We start from the raw sequence: 20,595 nt of genomic DNA, 5'->3' as shown, positions 1-20,595 counted from the left end.
GATAATCACATCCACCAGGTGTGGAAGCACACGTGCAAATTTTAAAACGCAGCACTCAGGTGTGCTATAAAAGGCAGCAGGTGAGTTCACCTGTCTTCAACAAAAATGGAAGGAGCTAGAAGAAGAAGAAGAAGAAGAAGAAGAGTGAGAATGAGAGGGGGAGCTCAAAGAGGAGATGAAGGAGGAAGAGGAGAAGGAGGAGATAGAGGAAGAGGCCTAGGTAGAGGAAGAGGAGAAGGAGGTAGAGGAAGAGGCCTAGGTAGAGGAAGAGGAGAAGGAGATAGAGGAAGAGGCCTAGGTAGAAGAAGAGGAGAAGAAGGAGATAGAGGAAGAGGCCTAGGTAGAGGAAGAGGAGAAGGAGGTAGAGGAAGAGGCCTAGGTAGAGGAAGAGGAGAAGAAGGAGATAGAGGAAGAGGCCTAGGTAGAGGAAGAGGAGAAGGAGGTAGAGGAAGAGGCCTAGGTAGAGGAAGAGGAGAAGAAGGAGATAGAGGAAGAGGCCTAGGTAGAGGAAGAGGAGAAGGAGGTAGAGGAAGATGCCTAGGTAGAGGAAGAGGAGAAGGAGGTAGAGGAAGAGGCCTAGGTAGAGGAAGAGGTAGAGAAGGACTTGAAGAGTCGATAGAACCTGAACAAAGAAGACGAGGACCAAATTTGACTCAAGAAATCTGTGCAACACTTATTGACCATGTTATCAACCATGGACTGACACTGATGGAAACTGGACAAAGAGTTCAACCAAATCTCAGCAGAAATACTGTTGCGTCAGTATTTCGGACATTTCATCGAGAAAACAGGTAAGCTAACCACATAGTACATTGAAACTGAAGCTTGCTGTACTTATCATCAATATTGTTTACTGTGACATTTGACAGTAGGCTGCATGTGTATTTTTTTATATCTTTTTTTTACATAGGATTGAGGGTCGAGGACACCAAGGTGGAAGGGGCCCTATGTTCACTTGTGCACAAGAGGCTGCCATTGTGAACATGGTTTTGACCAATAATTGTATCAGGCTGCGAGAAATCCAAGCCAATATCATCAATGATGACCATATTTTCAATAACATCCAACAAGTCTCTCTGTCAACATTAGGTCGAATCCTCAAGAAAAATCAAATATACATGAAGCAACTGTCTCGGGTACCATTTGACAGAAATTCAGAGAGAGTGAAACATCTGCGCAATGAGTATGTGGAGGTATGTATTGTTCATCTTACTATGGTGTGGTATTGTGCACTGCTCATAATGTTCTGGCACAATAAGATACTGTGCAATAGATATTGAATAGCATCCTATTGTCTTTTACGGTGTTTCAGAGAGTCTTGCAAATGGATGCTGCAGAAATTCAACATGAATTTATATATGTGGATGAGGCTGGATTTAACCTTGCGGAAACAAGAAGAGGGAGAAATGTAATTGGACACAGGGCAATCACCAATGTGCCAGGGCAGCGAGGGGGTAACATCACCCTTTGCGCTGCTATTACACAAAATGGGGTCCTCCACCACCATGCAAATCTGGGACCCTATAATGCAAATCTAATACTTGCATTTCTTGACAGATTGCACAAGATTGTTATAGCATTAAACCAAGTGGACCAGATGCGGTACGTTGTCGTTTGGGACAATGTCTCATTCTATCGGGCTGCTCTGGTCCAGAATTGGTTCCATGAGCACCCTGAATTTGAAGTCTTATACCTTCCCCCATACTCCCCCTTCCTGAATCCAATAGAAGAGTTTTTTTCAGCATGGCGGTGGAAGGTACACGACCTGCGGCCCAATGACCGTTTGCCCCTCATTCAGGCCACGGAGCAGGCCTGTGATCATATCGAAGCAGCTTCTGTGCAGGGGTGGATTCGTCACACGAGGCGATTCTTCCAATGGTGCCTTGCCAATGAAGACATAGCTTGTGATGTGGATGAAATCTTATGGTCTGATCCAGCCAGACGGAGAGATGATGAATAGTTACAGTATTCTTGTTGCTTTTACAATAGTTTTTCTTCAGAGTCAAAGTGTATGTACTTCATGCAGTAATTTTTATTTGTCTACAGATTTTATTTGTTTCATTGATTTCAGTGTTGGTTGATTACTGTAACTGATTATGGTAAGAAATACTGTAAGTATTGAAATTTAAATACTTGAAATATTCAGTCTGCAGCATCAGTGTTGTGCAGTGCTTGGTAAGTTTATAGTAGGACTATTTGTGTACATTCTCCCTATATCTCAAACTAATCATGAAGAATGTTGTGGGTTTGTCACTATTTTTTTTTTTCATCTAAATTATCCCTTACATAACAATGTCTGGTCAAAAATCCAGCACATGCTATTTCCTAAAATTAGTTTTTTTTTTTACAAATGTGTTTTTTATTTATCACAGCAGTGTGAAACTGGCTGCAATAGTGTCTGATCATTGAGGACAGTGTTGGTTAAATGAAAACTAATAGCATTTTCACAAATATGTGTATATGTTTTGACTGAAGTGCGTATGTTTTGACTGAAGTGTGTCATTTTGCAAACAATCTAGGAATTATGCAAATTGAGTGTGGTGTTTGGATAATTGTGATTATATTTTGAAAAAAAGAACCCGGTTTTCAAAATTGCGTGTAAACAATTGAAAAAACTGTAATTCCTTGTTTTGTCAACTTATTGTTTTGGTTCAGTCTTACCACATCAACCATCGAACACACCTTCAAATGAATGCTGATTACTTAGTTACTGTGTAAGTGATGTGCAAATAGGCAGGTGTGGTATGAGCTGTCGTGGTTGGGGTTTTTGTTTCCAGTTTTCTAGTCCTTTTTTGTGTGTTTTTCTGTTGCTCCTGCCTCTCCCTGTGCCTCCTGTGTTTTCCCTCCTCCTGTCTGCCCCTGCCTGCTACTGCCAGCTGATCATGCACACCTGTTCCTCATTCCATCATCACCGCTGTCCCGCCACGTACACCTGCCAGCCAGCCACAATCAAGCTCAGTACTTCAACCCCGGCTCCACTCATTATCGCCGCTGGATCGCTGCTTCAGTCGTTCTGGTGACACGCAATACAAGCTCTCTGAAATATCCTCGTACTTACCTGTCCTTGTCTGTTGCTGACCCTTTTTGTGTTTCTCCTTGACAGTCATCCGTCCCATACCTCGCTCCTGCCTTCAGTCAGCTGGCTTCACCCTTTGGTCCCGCTCCTCACGGCTCTCCACTTCACCCTGCCTCTGCTCCTGCTCCCAGCCTTCCCCTCTTGGACTCTCCCCCGCTTCATCCTGCCTTCGCTCCCGCTCCCAGCCTCCCTCCCTCTTGGACTCATCCTGTTCCCCGGACTCCAGTGCTTCCTCCTCGGTTCCCTCGGCCCCTGTTTCCTTGCGCTCCTCGAGCTCCCTCGTCATCCCATCCCCAGCTAGCTCCCTCCCTCTTGGACTCATCCTGTTCCCCGGACTCCAGTGCTTCCTCCTCGGTTCCCTCGGCACCTGTTTTCCTGTGCTCCTCGAGCTCCCTCGTCATCCCATCCCCAGCTAGCTCCCTCGCCATCCTATCCCCAGCTAGCTTCCTCGCCATCCGACTCCAGCAAGCTCCCTCGCCATCCTATCCCCAGCTAGCTCCCTCGCCATCCTACCACAGCAAGCTCCCTCGCCATCCTATCCCCAGCTAGCTCCCTCGCCATCCTATCCCAGCAAGCTCCCTCACCATCCTATCCCAGTAAACTCCCTCACCATCCTACCCCCAGATCACGTGCCCCATTCCTATTCCTGGCATCCGCCTCACCTCCTTTCCCTTTTTCTTAATAAACCTATTTTTGTTGTTGAACTTTGCGTTTGGGTCCGTTCTGTCCTCCTCGTAACAGAACGATCCAGCCACACATGGACCCAGCGAAGTTTAAGCCTCTCCTCCACCCCATGGAGTCAGAGGTTGAGCGAATTACCTTTTTGTTTTGCTCCCTTCATAAGGAGGATCCCACCTCAGCCTGGCATCTAATGATGGTTCGCTGGGAAGAGGTACAGTGGGAAGTCAGCCCTCCTGAATTGAAGGATATATCCAGTGGTCCCCTTCTAGTGTCCCCGAGATGACCAGTGTCCCAGCACTGCCTAGTGTCCCTGAGCTTTGCAGTGTCCCCAAGCTTTGCAGTGTCCCCAAGCTTTGCAGTGTCCCTGAGCTTTGTAGTGTCCCTGAGCTTTCCTGTGCCCCAGAGCTTTCCAGCTCCCCAGAGTCCCGGCTGTGTAGCAGCCCCCCAGAACCCCGGCTGGCTAGCAGCCTTCCTGAACCCTGGCTGGCTAGCAGCTTCCCCGAATCACGCCTGGCTAGCAGCTCCCCTGAATCCAGGCTGGCTAGCAGCCACTCAGAATCCCGGCTGGCTAGCAGCTCCCCTGAATCCCGGCTGGCTAGCAGCCTCTCAGAATCCCAGCTGGCTAGCAGCTCCTCCAAATCCCGGCTGGCTAGCAGCCTCCCTGAGCCCCGGCTGGCGTCCAGTTCCCCTGAGACCTCCCCAGAGACTTTGCCAGTCTCCAGGGTCCCTGAGACTTTTCCGGTCTCCGGTGCCCCTGAGACCGCCCCTGAAACCCTGCTGGTCTCCAGCGCCCCTGAGACCACCCCTGAGACTGCGCCTGAGACTGCGCCTGAGACCGCCCCTGAGACCTTGCCGGTCTCCGGCTTCCCTGAGACTGCCCCAGTGACATTGCTGGTCTCCGGCGTCCCTGAGACTGCCAAGGTGACTTTGCCGGTCTCCGGCTTCCCTGAGACCACCCCAGAGACTATGCCTTTGTCCTGCCCCCCAGAGAATTTCCTTATGTCATCAGTCAGACCCACTCCTGCCCCTCGTGTCCTGTCGGCGGTCAGACCTACTCCTGCCCCTCGTGTCCTGCCGGCGGTCAGACCCACTCCTGCCCCTCGTGTCCTGTTGGCACCCCAGTCAACCTCTGTCCCCACTGCCTGGCCACCTGACACCTGTCCAGCCGACCCGATCTGGGTTGATTTTTGTTTGTTTTCGTTGTTTGGTTTTGGGACGCCTGGGAGTCGTCCCTTGGGGGCTAGGTCCCTCGCCATCCACCACAGCAAGCTCCCTTGCCATCCTATCCCCAGCAAGCTCCCTCGCCATCCTATCCCAGCAAGCTCCCTCACCATCCTATCCCAGTAGACTCCCTCACAATCCTACCCCCAGACCACGTGCCCCGTTCCTGTTCCTGGCATCCGCCTCCCCTCACCTCCTTTCCCTTTTTCTTAATAATCCTATTTTTGTTGTTGAACTTTGCGTTTGGGTCCGTTCTGTCCTCCTCGTAACAAGAGCATTCTTTAGGGTTAGGCTTAGTTTGATTAAAGGAGACTTGTTGTTACTTGTTTTTTATATATATATATATATATATATATATATATATATATATATATATATATATATATATATATATATATATATATATTAGGGCTTTCAATCGATTAAAAAAATGAATCAAATTACATACTCTGTGATTAATTAATCTAAATTAATCGCATACATAATTTTTGCCCAGTGCCTTAACTGATACTTTTTAAGAAAGTAAAAAAAAAAAGAAAAAAAGAAGGGTACTAAACAACAGTCGGCAACATTAAAGAACGGCTTGTTTATTGCTAGGCCATATGGTCAAAATTAAATGATTTAATAATAATGTAATAACTATAACTTATTTCACTAGTAAATTGCTGTTGAATGAGAAAAACAACCACCAGATGGGAAAAGGGCCTTTAACAACAACTTTGAATGCACCACGACTCTGTAGGTTACCAGTTTCTTGAATGCACCGTCTGTGTTTTTCCGACAACGGCAGCTGCACATTGTTACATCCCGGTGTTGAATCCTCTACAGTGAAATACAGTCACACACTACACCGTTTAGCGTTAGCTGTCAGCATTATAACCATGTTCAATCCAGCTACTAGCTAGCGGTAGGCTAACGATAGCTGTTGAGTGTAGTGTTAACTAGCATCACGTGCAGCGATGTTTCTGTTGTCTGTAACGTCTGTTTCAGAGTATCCAAGAGAAGCGCTGACATATGAGTGGCACCGAAATGAGGCGCCAAAATCCGCGTTGCTATTCGGTCTGGTAGATACAGGTCATGAAGGCACCTGTGCCGTATTAGCACCGGATTTCGGTACCCAACCCTATTCAGGAAGAATTAAAGTTATTTAAAAGTAAATGTTCCAATTAATGATCCAGGCAGCGCATTCTCGTCTCCCTCCTTCATTTTACAGTCGAATGGTGGCTAGAACGGCTCTGGGTCAAAGTTCAATATGGAATGGATTAATCTGTATATATATATATAACATGTTTACATGCTTTAATGTTCAAAAACACTTTATTTTTGTCATACTGCCCGTGACTGCCACACCTGTATTCAAACTCTGTCTTGCACTTTAATATTTGAAGCGTCGGCCATAAAAAGAACATCCGACATTGTAACATTATAGATTTGACAGAAACTATGGAAAAGCATAATAGGTCTCGTTTAAAGACAAAATGATTTTTGTTGAATTATGACACAGTAAATGCATACATGAAAAGGAAATTTATATTTATTTTTAAAATGTAAAACATTATATTGTGTATTGTATTTTACTTTGCTTCTTTGATTTGTTTCAGCCAGGCAATTAGCACTGGGAAGCAAATGCCAATATTTCCTCCTGGTTAGCATGTTGTATTGCAGTCATGTAAATGATAATATGATATCTCAATAGGTTGTTGAATAAGTTGAAAGCGGAGACTAACTAACATGAGGACAAAACTAAAACTGAAAAAAAACAATAAGCAAGACAGCCACAGCATTGGCAAATAATAGAATGATGTGTGAAAAAAAGATCAAGATAAGAAGAATGAGTGAGAGAGTGAGGATACTGGGAGTCCTGCTTCACCATTGTCATCCAAGCAAATTGAGATGAATTGTCTCAACACAGGAGAGCAAAGGCTCAGTAACATTTCAAAAGAATCGTGGTGTTAAGCAGACTACAAAGTCCCAACCACCATGCCTTAGATCTTCTCTCCGCTGTTTCTTTACTTTCCATCATCCTTCTTGTGTTAAACTCTCGTTCTCTTTCATCTTTGCCTGATTTTCTCCATCTTTCTCTCTGATTGGCGCTTTGCTAAGATGCTTCTTTAGTCACATGCTTTCATCTGCGGGAACAGTGTGACTAGGGGCAAAGGAGAAGAACTTCTTAGTCCAACATCTTCCTCATTTGGGTGTCTATGTCTTACACACAACATGCACACCAATCAAACTAACAGACAAGGAGTCCATCTTTCCCTCACATGAAAAAATCTGCTGACTCTCACACACTCATGTGCAATAAGGCAGCATCAGATAGCAACTTGACTGAGAAGAATGATTGTGTAGCCCCAAAATTCCCTCTGACAATAATGCTTAATTGGATACTGAGACAGCTGTGTTGAAACACCTTACTTGTTAAATCAGTGTGTAAAATTGATATTGATTGATTACTTTAAATTGCTGTAATTTACACACCATTAAAGGACAGGCCTGGACGATAAAAGGAGTTGTGATAAGAAGTAGTAAAATAATTAAAAATTGTTTTGTATTGGTGTATTGTATCCACCTTCTTCTCAAAAAATCATGAATGCTTCCTCTTTTCAACTCGCCACAGTAGGTAATAGGGAGCCGAGCCAGCACACCTGCAACAGAATGAAATTAACACAAGACACATTCTTACGGTCCGCAGCCAATTACACAGCAAATCAAGAGTAAACACATGTTTACAATTCAAGTTAAAAAAAAAAGGAAAAAGAAAAGTTAAGCAAAATCTACTTCAAATATTAAAACATTCTAGGAAACTAAAGGGCATTCAACCAGTGATGCATCTTTGTGGCTGTCACATTTTGCACTAAATGCTAATGTCAGCATACCAATATGCTCACAATGATAATATTAACGGATGCATAGCTGGTTCAATGTTTATTATGGCCACCATCCAGTGGCGGTTCTAGTGAGGGGTAAGGGTGGCCAGTGCCCCTGTAATATTAAGCCTCGACCCCCTTCTGGCCCCCCTAACTGTGGAAAACATTTTTCAACATTTTGAACCCCACCTTTATCCCCAAAGAGGGTATATTATTCATGTGCAGTGATAAATAAAATGTAAATTAACATTGAATGAGTTTTCTTGTCTTTGTTATTTCTGTCAGGTCCATTAAGTCAAGAACACACAGACAATAAAAATGCTTTAGGAAATTTTATTGAATAAATTACGAATTCAATTTGGCGGTATGGCTCTGTTCAGAGGCCAGCAGCAGCAGCATTAGGGGACGCTCACACAGTTTAGGGCTGGGAGAGCTAAACTATTCCCCCCAAACAGACCATACCAGGCAATCCACTTGTGATAAAATTAAACAAGAGGATGAAATGAAGTAGCCTTTTAGCGTATCTAGATTTGATGAATGTCCTTATTTAGATTGTTTCACATAATAAAATTTAAGCAGATGAGGCACAAATTGCTGATTAGATTATTGGTCTAAACCGATCAGGGAGCAGAGCCATAGCTTTCTGAGCATCAAGAATAGAGCAAACCTCAGGTCGAAGGTAACGTTCACATGCAGCAAAAGTCCATTGCCCCATAGCTTTTAGGGTTGAAACAGGAGCGGATGCCGCTGCAGTAGTTGCAGCCCCTATGTGCAGGGAATGAGCTGTATAACGGAGGCAGTCCGCGGAATTGCAGAGGCGTAGGTGAGATGCAAACCAAGCTCTGGACATTGGTTTCCCCGCCTGCGTGACAAACAGCGGCTTCTGCGGACCGGCATGAGGACAGCTCCTCAAGTAGGTCAGCATGGAAGTTAGAGGACAAAAGACAGTATTAGACTCTGAGATACAAACAACTATGCATTCACTATTTCTGTTTGGAGTGTTTGAGAAACAAGGTGAAATGGTGATCATTAATTGAGAACATCAGAAATGGTGAGATCGTGATTTGGGTCAAAGGAACACGTGCGTGAAGAAATTTTGCCACCCTTTAGAAAACCAAAGAAAGCTGTGAGAATGACTGTCTCTAACATTTGATCTGTGTAAGGCCCAAAACACCCTTTCCTCAACTGAGATATACGTAAGTTGTTTAACTAAAGGTAATGTGAAAATGAAACGTTTATCATTGCCACATGGTGACTACCTTTTGAGGCCGTTCAGCAAGAGGCATATGGATGGATTTTCCAGAATACTGTTAGCGGATGGATCCAGGCAGCACAGATGGAATGGGATGCCAGCGACCGTAGGCTAGGCTACTTTTGATGGAAGAAGGCTGCTTTTTTTTTTTTTGAGTCTCAAAGCAGTGGATTATAAAAGCACTTATACATGATATATTAACAGGCAGAGCAGCTACAAATAAATAGCCCGAAAAGTGGTGAAATAAGTCCTAAGCTGAGCCATACGTTTTTAATGTAGGTTTGCCAGACCATTCGTTATTGAAGACCCCCCCCCCAAACTTGACGGAGGGTGCAGCATCCGTAAACAGAGTAAGTGCTGGAGACGATTCCAGAAAATCATCAAGGAAATGCCATTCCAATAATTTCTTCTTTCTGATTTACATCCTGCGTCCAGGGGTAGCCTACAACTGAATGACACGGCAGGCAAATGCAGCGGACCAGCAAAGAACCTTGAACAAGACCAGTCAAATAATTCACAAAACGGCTGTTTGGATGCCTTCTCAACGCTAGTCCCAGCCTAAGGACGTTGAGGGGAGTTTACGTTTATTTCTTTCACTCTGCTTTCATGAAGCGGGTTCTCCTCGGACATATCGACTTGGGGTGGGCATCCCCACAGTAGCCACAGACATGAAGATATTTACAGTTATATATCTTACAAATATTCTCATTATAATTGTAGCAAATAGGAGTACTAAATCTAGTCACCTGGGAGCCAGGATTACGGCTCGGGCCAGGATGGGACAGATAAGTGGTACTTTTAGAAGACAGGGAAGTAGAATGCGCGAGAGAGCCACAGATGGAGCAGGACAGGGCTTGGTGCCCTGTGAAGTGTCTACTTATAAGCGTGAGGTCGACCACGGACCAGTCCAGTCTTACCACAGAATGTTTTCTATTTTGATACCTGTGTCACAATTATATAAAATACATTATACATTGGCCAGTACCCACAGCAGTAAACTACATGGGTTTTGTGAGGCAAAGTGCATCAGCATTATGCTTGCACATTGCACAGGGGATTTTTGTCTTTATTGTAACACAAGCAACCCAAACTGTGAAAATCCTTCCCTGTGCATTTTGGAAAATATTTCATAAGAAACAAGTCATACTTCTGAATTTTCTCTCCATGTCTTCCCGCTTATAATAAAGCAATGCAGTGAAGTGCGATGGTATGTAAATGTGAGCATTATATCAGCCCATTTATCACTCCACCCTTAGTGTGCATTTGTATCAGTATGTATGGACACATGCTCATTCAAGGGTAAAAATCACAGTGTATGTGTGTGCGTGTGAGTAAGAGAGAGATTACCCATGAGGCATACAATATGATCACTACACTTGCCATCAAACATTGAGTTATATAAAGTATAACATGAAATATTGAGCATGAAAGAGAATTGTGCTGCCATTGCATTACAATCCTGTGACTCCTGTATGTGAAGTAACATTTTGGATTAACCTTTTTATAGTTTTCAAGTGACATCATGGCCCTATAGGAACGCTCACCGGGAGGGCATAAAAAAAGCTGCCTTCCACTGTCCACCAATGAGACAAATCAGCTTTTTACCACAATGTTAGCCAAAATGTCTGATAGTCATTCAATTGAATGGACAAACCGAAGTAGACAAGCCTGGGCTGTGTTTCTACAGTATCTTGTCTCAGAACGAAAAACTTGAGAGGAGAACATTGGTTGATTTGTGCGATTAGACGTGCCACACTAGCTGCCTACACTGACACCTAAAGCTGACCACCCATGCAACAAACGATTGTTGAATCTAACCGTTTCTCACATCTGTAGGCCACTATTACATTACAAATAAGGGGGTTTCACACCTGCCTTATTAAGTTTGGTTGAATCCCACAACAGTTTGTTTTCCCCCTTGGTGCGGTTTGTTTGGGCAGGTGTGAATGCAGCAATCTCACTTCGATGTGAACCAGAAGCGTACTAAACAAGTGTTGCTTTCAAACGAGCTCTATGGTAGTTTGTTTGTAGTGAGAACGTGATCCAAACTCGAACCACCTCAACTGTGTACTCCACAAGTCTGAGCTCCTGTAGTCAGGTGTGCTTTGCAATCTGCGATTCAACAGAGCATGCAAACTGCAGCAGCTTGCAATGTTTCTCTCACAGAAATAGACTGCAGTCAAGTTTGCCAAGCTCGCCAATAATTTGGAACTAAGGAATGGAAGGCGGTCCTTCTTCTCTGACATTATTGCTAAAAACAATAATAATTCACGTGCTTTGTTTGCTAAAGTCGATGGGTTAACAAATCCTCCAGTACCAGTAGCATCTGAACTTTTATCTACCAAGCCTTGTAATGAATTTGCCTCCTTCTTCAAAGACAAAATTCAGAAAATTTGACAGTCAGTGCCTCCATATCAAGTACAGGATATGTGTTGTCACAGTGTCCAGGAAAAACAAATTCCAATATGACACAATTTCATATGATCAACCATAAAAACCTGGAGGACAGTATATAACATCTGAAAACCTCCTCCTGTTTAGAGTTTAGATTCTCTGCCCAAGCCTGAGTCTGAACCAGGCCAACATTTTATGCCGCTATGATCGGGCCGGGCCCTTAAACAAGCATTTGTGTTTTTTTAATAATTACTTTATTAGCCTTATTCGGTGGGGAGCAAGCTATTCCTCTCCAGCTTCTCCCGCAGCTCAGAGTGTAGGCTATGTCCTGCACTGACTTGAGTGTGAGGTAAACTGTGCTACATCGCGTCTCCCCCCCTCTGCAGCACTGTTGTCAGCCAATTAGGTGATCGAGACAAGAACATCTCCTATATGGTTCCAAGGCTTCATTCGGATCCATTTGCGATCCATTCCATTCTGAATAAACAAACAGCGCAGTTTACATGCTTCGTCCTTGTTGCATAACCGGTATTCATTAAGTTAATTCTAAAAGGATTTCTGTAGTTCAAACAACTTGGAATTGTAGTTGAGAACGTCAGTTATAACGGCCCAGGTATTAAAAAATGGTCGGGTTGAAATCAGGCTCGGGCTCATAATTACAGTTAATGTGTCGGGCCGGGCCGGGCTCGGACACAACGTGCACGGGCTCGGGTAGGATCGGGCTTGATTTTTCGGGCCCGATCTAAGCTCTACTCCTGTTGCCTTGATATTCTACCAACGGGCGTTTTCAAAAATGTTTCGAATTGTTTGGCTTCTGATCTTCTACAGATTGTAAACATCTCTTCTCTCAGGTATCTTCCCACAGGCCCTGAAAACTGCAGTCATTAAGCCACTCTTAAAAAAGAACAATCTAGACACGTCACTAATGAGCAACTATAGGCCGATATCAAACCTTCCATTTTTAAGTAAAATCATTGAAAAGGCGGTTTTCCAACAACTCAACCTTTTCTTGTCACTAAACAATAGTTTTGATGCCTTCCAGTCGGATTTTCGACCACACCACAGCACTGAGACGGCTCTTGTTAAAGTCTTTAATGACATCCACTTAACCCTTGTGTTGTCCTTCGTGTCACAGAGACTTGTTTAGTTTATTTACTTTTCTACTACACTCGCGTTGTGCTCCGGGTCCCCAGGACCCTCATGTGTATCATTTCATGTCAACTGCCATCCTTCGGGACCCTGGTTTATTTTTTCGCTCGCTTATATATTTTCTACTACTCCCGCCTCATCCTTCGGGTCCCGGGGACCCTGGCTTACTATTTGAATTCACTCGGCGTCAACTGCCGCGGCCTTCGGGTCTCGGAGACCCCCGTTTGTTTGCTTTCATTTTCTCGCTACTACCCTCGTGGCCTCGTCCTATGGGTCCCTGAGACCCTGCTGGGGTGGGGTATGTGCGTGCCAGGGTGTGTGTGGGCGGGGTGCGTAACATCATCTCACATCTCACACAGCACAAGTATCATAAAGGTTTTCTATTCAGAATAGATTCAAGGTTCATTCAGTTCATTTAAGCTCATTTCAGTCAATTCAGTTCATTTCACACATTTCAAACGCACCGTTCTCGTCGTCGTTTTCGTTCGGTGTCAGGCCGCAGGCAATTCCAAAGTTCTCCGAGTGGGCGGGACACCGAGAACGACACACGTCTGTTTGTTCGCTGCTCGTTTTTTTTTGGCAAATCGCCCTGCCGCTCTCCTCGTGCCACAGGCTCTCCACGGCCTCGTTTCGGGACCTGTACACACCGGCAAGGATCAGGTCCGTGGCGTCCATCGTCTTCCAGTCATTGCCACATTTCCTTAGGCCCTCGAGGTTCGTCGCGGTCAGTACGATTTGCCGTGTGACAAACGGGTCAAACGAGGAGACTATGTCGTGGACGTGCGTGGCAGCGTACTCTGTGGGTCCCAGGCTCTGTGGAGGAGTAACGCCTCGGTCTTGTTCTTCTTGTTCTTCTCTTTCTTCTTCTTCGGTGCCAAGGCGATGAGTTCGACGGCCACGGGGATGATACGTTTTCGAGGACCATTCGATTTTGCTGTTTCTTGACACAAACGTTTCCCTCTCCTCGTCCTCCTCGTCTTCACCCTCTTTGTCTTCTTCTCCCCTTTCTTGTCCGCCCTCTTGTTCTGCGTTTACTCCTTGTTCTTCTCCTTGTTCAACTTCCTCGTCTTGGCCGTCGTCGTCGTCTTCTCCTTCGTTGTGGTTGTCAGCGTCGCAGCAGTCTTTTTCTCCGTCGTCGTGTTTGTCTCGGTCCTCTTCTGACGCACACCCGCCGGATTCGCATTCGTCGTCCTCGTCGGAGTCGCTGTGGTTGTGGTGGGCGTCTTCTTCTTCTTCTTCTTCTTCTTCTTCTTCTTCTTCTTCTTCTTCCTCTTCGGAGACATTTTGTGCCAGGATAGCGTGAAACCGATTCAGGTTCAAATCTAGAGTCGAACAACGGGCCATGCTGGCGTCGCAACTGGCTGCTGAACCAAGTACAAAAAGTACAAAGGTCCAAATGAAGAAGCAAAGATGAAAAACAAGAAGAAAGTGCTGCATTTGACACGGTCGACCATGACATATTACTAGACAGACTTGAAAACTGGGTTGGCCTTTCTGGCTCAGTACTAAACTGGTTTGAATCCTACTTAAAGAATAGGGATTACTTTGTATCTATAGGTAATTATGTATCTGAGCATACAAATGTGACGTGCGAGTTCCCCAAGGCTCCATTCTGGGGCCTCTTCTGTTTACCATCTACACACTGGCTCAGATTATGGAAAACAACAAAATAAGTTACCATAGTTATGCGGACGACACACAAATTTACATAACCTTATCGCCAGGGGCAGGGGCGGATCTAGAAAAATATTTATGGGGTGGCGAGAGGGGGGCAGGAATTTTTGAGGGGTGGCAACATATGGCAGACGTATATATACATTATATATATATATATATATATATATATATATATATATATATATATATATTGGAATAGGCGCACAAAAATGGCTCGCTAGCGCCCCCTACAAAGTTAAAAAGAATTATTATTAGACAACAAACTGGACTACATCCAACTTCAACGAAACTCCCAACGCAAAACTCATGGAGGTGGGCTGTGTTAACACTGGTACAGGAATGGGTTGCTTGTATCCAACTAACTGCTAACTGCTGGTGGAGACTGTTAAATGCTGACCATTCTACATTCCACGCAAATTTACGGCTGTGTTTATTCTCGGTGTTTACAGCCCACCAAGCGCTAATGCTAGTATGTGTAAGCTGAACTTTACGGAGCCTATAATGTGTGTGCAATAAATTTAGCCTTTTTCGTATGTCGTTTTTATATATTTTAAATGTGTAACAGCACTTGAGCCACAGCGAAACGTTGTTCGTGTATATGGTTGAAATAAAACACACTTCAGTTGAGTTGACTGTCTCACTGTCTGTCTGTCTGTAAACGGTAGGCGTGGCTTGGGAGTGGACTCTAAAACAGCGAAGCAAGTGCATTCTGGGATTTGGTGTCTTTCATCCACATGAGCCAAAAACACATTTTCTGGCTTTACTCGGCATAGAAGCCACCAATTTCTAAAACATTTTCACATTTCTACTACATAAGTGACCCAATTTAAAGATATATTCATATTTCCAACAGTGAAATATCCCTAAGTTGTTAAGTCCTCTGGGAGGCCAGGTTTGGAACCTGAGTTGCAACAGAAAATGAGTTAAAGTAAAAGTCCTCTGGGGGCCCGAGTTGGACTCGGTTAACTTGTTAAGTCCTTTGAAAGGCCCAGTTTGGAACTGGTTAAGTCCTCTGGGAGGCCAGGTTTGGAACCTGAATTGCAACATTTTATTCTCATCTTTTATGTGTTCTTAATTTTTTAAATCGTTTTTTAACTGCTCTTTAATGTTTTATGTAAAGCACTTTGAATTGCCCTGTTGCTGAAATGTGTTATACAAAAAAGGTGCCTTGCCTTGCCTTGCCATCACTGGCATTTCCATGGTCAAACCAGCCACAGTTTAATATGGAGACAAACGGCGGCAGAGCAGAGCAGATGTCCAAAGAAATATTAGCAAAGTTATTACAATTCATCCTGTGGGGAGATGAACTTATGAACCAAATGTAATAGAAATCAATCCAATAGTTGTTCAGATATTTCACTCAGAACAAAAACTATTAACCTCGTGGTGGTGGTAGAGGTAAAGTCAAGGGATCACCAAAGTCATAAGGATTCATCTTCTAGAGAACATGACGGTTTGTACAAAATATCAAACTATTAAGGTCTTACCACATAAATTGGTTCTAATGTGATACCTGGGTCACAATTATGGCTCCTGTAGTCAGGTGTGCTTTGCAATCTGCGATGCAACAGAGCATGTAAACTGTGACAGCTTGCAATGTTTCTGTCACAGAAATAGACTGCAGTCAAGCTCACCATCACTGGCATTTACATGGTCAAACCAGCCACAGTTTCAGTTGGAGACAGACACTGCAGAGCAGAGCAGATGTCTAAAGAAATATTAGCAAAGTTATTACAAATAAAATGAGCAGGTTTGACCATAGAGATGCAAGGAATATGCACTAGTCCAGAATAAAGGACCTTCTTCCTGTATTTACTTTCTTGCTCCCGCCCCAGACGCATCTGCAGCAAACTATGTGTGAAAACTCCCTAAGTTACATGCACTGTAAAGTAGCTGTCAAAAACTACCTGAGGCCTTCACTAACCTTAATGTTAAAACAATGTTAAAACATATGACCTAGGCGGAAACCCATCACCTACTCACTGTTTGCATTTTATTGTCTTTTCTCCCCTCCCCCAGGGAATGATTAACATGTTAAATCAGCATTTTCTGCAGCCTTAGACCAATTGGGCCTGATTGATATGTTTGGGATTACCTTCCTAACTGTCAAGGTGGGTTAGTGAGAGGCAGGAGCCCACCCACACTAACTCCACACTATCTGTGGAGCTTCAGGCAAAATTGCAGCATGTAATGGATGATGGCACCAATATGTGTGTGTGTGTGTGTGTGTGTGTGTGTGTGTGTGTGTGTGTGTGTGTGTGTGTGTGTGTGATTGTGTAGTGAGTAACTGACTTTTCGTAACTGTGATTTTAACTGCTGGGTCAAAAATTAACCGAAGACAATCTTTGTACCTGTGTGGTGTCGAAGCGAGCCTCTTTAGCGCATCACCATACCCATCCACCTCCCAAAGACACAGCGAAATAACGAATGCAGTCGCATTTCATTTGGCCAAAGACGCGCCCAATAAACACGGTGACAAATGAAGGCTTCAAATTCTTGGTCAACACTCTGGATAAACGATACGTGATCCCCTCGCTAAATTATTTTTCCAAGGTGGCACTATACAGAAAACGTAGAGGAGAAATAGAGAGTGATCTTGCCAATGTAAAGTACTTTGCAACTACAACGCATCTGTGGTCAAGCAGGACAATGGATCCATACATGAGTTTGACAGTTCATTACATCAATGAGGATTTTGCAATGCAGAGTCGATGCTTGCAAACATCTTTTTTCGGTGTTTTAAGCCCCCAATGTCTCCTTCCAGGCATAGTAGGGTTTCACAGCCTGTGGGAGGCCTTTGGAGGAGGGTGGCCAGCCCTTTGAGATGATGTCAGCTAGGTCCTTGCATGTGGGGTCATTAAGCGTCTCCTGTCTGAGCTTTGTAATGGCAAAAATTACATTTAAGCATTAATATTCTTGTTCTATTTCTTTCTCTGTTTCTCTCACAATGCTGAAAGGGAGTTTATCTCATTCCCACATGTAGATTGTGTACACAAAGTCTGGAGATGAATGCGTTTGTTTAGACCGATAAAGGTCCAAGTTCACAGTAAACTATCTCTATGTGCAGATTCAGTTCTCCCATGCCAGTGGAGTTGTACAGGGGGGGGAGAGAGGCGAAATGGCTCCAAGATGTCTCCTGCGTTTGAGATTGTTTCTCTGTGTATAAGATTGCCTGTGAGAAATGCAGAGTCATGTTAAGCCAAGTGCGTGTGTGCTGTCACTCTGAAGATGTATTTAAGCTCAGTGTTCCTGTTCACTCGTTGAAGAGCCCTTTTCACACTGTGCTGATGTGCCCTTTTGTGAAATCGTGTTCCTCCTATATTTGCAAATATACTTAATAAAATACAAAAACCTAACTTGGTTTAGTCTTCGACTATCTTTATTTTGTTTCACCTTCCTATTTTAAAACATCTACACCTGCTGCACCAAAATACTTCCGCCACAGCTTGTCCATCCGTCTGGTGGATAGCACATCCAAAGCCATGACCTCATAGTCCACAGTCTCATCAGCAAGATGTGCGGAGGGGAGGTGTGATCTCGAGAGTGCATCTGCAATATAGAGTTCTTTGCCTCTCTTGTACACTACAGAGAGATTGTACCGTTGGAGTTTCAGCATCATTCTCTGCAGCCGGGCAGAGGCTGTGTGCAGTAGTTTCTTGAGTATAGTGATAAGAGGCTGGTGGTCGGTATTCACTGTCACTGGTCACCCATAAATGAAGTCATGAAATTTCTGGCATGCAAAGACTACAGCCAAAAGTTCTTTTTCGATTTGTGCATAACATGATTCAGTATCACTGAGGGCTCTGGAGGCAAAAGCCACTGGCTTGTTGTGCTGCAGGCAGACCGCACCTAACCCATGTTGAGAGGCATCTGCTGACAACACAACCGGCTGGCGAACATCAAAGTACTGCAGCACCAGTGGGCTCATCAATGTGTCTTTAAGTTTTGAAAGGGCGGTCTCATGGTGCTCGTGCCAGCACCATTCTGTGTCCTGATGAAGGAGTCCACACAGAGATGCTGTGAGTTCACTGTAATTTTGGATGGACTTTGATAAGTAGTTGGTCATACCAAGGAACTGCTGCAGCCCAAGTTTGTCCTGTGGTGGAGGCATCAGGCGAACAGCCTGAGTTTTTTCAGGGTCAGATTTAACACCCTGATTTGTCAGCAAGTGTCCTACATAAAGGACCTCAGAGACCCTGAAGTGGCATTTCTCAGGGTTATGTTTCAGACCTAAGGCGTTTATCCTATCCATGACCTTGTGGACCTCGTGTATCATGCTCCTCCACAGACTTTCCCCAAACAAGAACATCATCCACAATGATCTCACATGGGAGTCCTGCAAAAAATTGCTCCATGCAGCGTTTGAACACTTCACTCCCTGTGGATATGTCATAGGGCATGCGGAGGAAACGGTAGCGCCCAACTGGAGTAATGAACGTGGTGAGTATTTTTTTTGTTTTTTTTAGTTTAACTTTTTATTGGATTTTTTTATGCAGACATACAGAACAGAGAAATACAAACTGAACAAGAACAAAAACCCTCACCCACCCTCTGCGGTCTCGAGGAAAATAAAACAAATAAACAAACAGAAATCACACCTTGCCTAATCACTCTCCTCTAGTTCTTGTGGCGCTGAGGTCTGATATTTGTGCTGCTGCGCTTCTCCATAGGTTGATAGTTGATGATTTAGGTTTGTTAATCCTTGCTGAGAGCATAGCTATGTCCGAAAATACGCCAACCACTGTTTTATACACAGCGAGTGGTGGGAGAGCCAGCGCTGAGTTATCATTTTCTTGGTTGCAGTTGAGCCGGCTAGCCAAATTTTCCTCTGTCTCCCAAGCAGGTGTAATTTAGAGTCATTGTTAAGTAACAAAACAATCGAGTCAGTAGGAATTCAACATCCTATCACATCAGATATTATTGATGTTGTTTTATTCCAGAACTCATGCACCTGTTCACACTCCCAGACCATATGCAGAAAAGTTCCAGTTTGTTCAGGTTGACAGAACGTGCAATAGGGATTTGGAATGACTTTATAGACGTATCTCTTCTGGGGAGTCCAATATGTCCTGACATATGTTGAAGTGGATCTGCTGGTAATTTGGGTTCTTGGAACAGTGGAAAATGATGTCCCAAACGGTCTCCCAATTAATTGTTCCCCTCAGGGCTCAGCTCTCGCTCCCATTTCCCCACTATTGGGAGTTCTCCTATGGACACTTGCATCAGTTTAGCATAAATCCTGGACACTAATCCTCTCACAGGAAAATCAACAAAACATTTAATGACTGGGTGTACCTCAAGACTGTTCCCCCATGGCACTCCATAACATTTTAGGGCTGATCTTAAGCAAAGATAAAGGTAGAAAGATGTCCTGGGGACCGCAAAACTAGCGCTCAGGTCTTCAAAACTCAACATACATTTCTCATTGAATATCTGGTCTAAAGTATAAATACCTCTGTCCACTGCTTACAAGCAAAGGGTTTGTTACCAGACATTAAGTGTGCATTGTGCCATATTGGGGTATTCAATGCCACTTATTGGTGTAGTGTAGTTGCTCCTTCACCTGTTTAAAGTTGGTCAATGTGTTGGTGATAATAGGGCCATAGGCTAGCATACACTTTTTTGGACACACACCTGCAAAGGCAAGGTCTTGCAGTATTTTAACGATCTGAAGCCCAAGTATCAAACGCCAAACGCAAGTAGCTTTGTGGGCGGATCTTGGGTGCTGTTGCTATTATGCCGGCGGGATAAATGACTCTTGCGCCCGACGCAAATCTAAAATGGGTTGGTCTGAAGTAGCTACATTCCCCACTAACACAGAACGTTTAGGGAACGTTTAGGGAACGTTTAGGGAACGTTTAGGGAACGTTAGGGAACATTAGTTTATGGTTCTCTAAAGGTTAGTTCAAACCAAACCAAAAACTAACATTCCCTCAGGGTTATAATGTTCCCTAAACGTTAAGGGTACCAACCAACTGAAACGCTCTCCTGTGATTGCACTGTACCTCCACACAACGTTCCCATTTGGTTGTTTTTGGTTGTTCTGAGTGTGGTTTTGAAATGTTTATTTAAACCAGCTCCATTTAAGTTTTTGAAGTAGCATATAAAAGGTTTGCAGTCACTTGATTTAGATTCACTCAAAATGATTGGTCTTCTAACATCTAAGTAAGATAAACCACATAGCAAGAGAATATATTTATTTTTAGGCTGATATTTGATATTTATTTGCTAAAAACAATACTTTTGTGCTTGATTTCTTTTTTTTAACTGTATTAGGT

The 20,595-nt window shown here is 44.0% G+C and overlaps 1 long non-coding RNA gene across 1 annotated transcript; it reads left to right on the top strand.

Annotated features, from left to right (window-relative positions):
• The first annotated feature begins 703 nt into the window (after window positions 1-703).
• LOC116047897 lies at window positions 704-1,794 on the top strand. The gene is made up of 3 exons (XR_004104509.2): window positions 704-791; window positions 911-1,193; window positions 1,313-1,794. It is a non-coding gene; the product is annotated as an uncharacterized LOC116047897 (long non-coding RNA).
• Window positions 1,795-20,595: the final 18,801 nt, after the last annotated feature.

The sequence above is a fragment of the Sander lucioperca genome, chromosome 15 (genome assembly GCF_008315115.2).
Source record: "Sander lucioperca isolate FBNREF2018 chromosome 15, SLUC_FBN_1.2, whole genome shotgun sequence".
Taxonomy (NCBI): Eukaryota; Metazoa; Chordata; class Actinopteri; order Perciformes; family Percidae; genus Sander; species Sander lucioperca.
The sequence above is the reverse complement of the archived record's forward strand: the minus strand, read 5'-3'. Positions and strand labels throughout refer to the sequence as shown.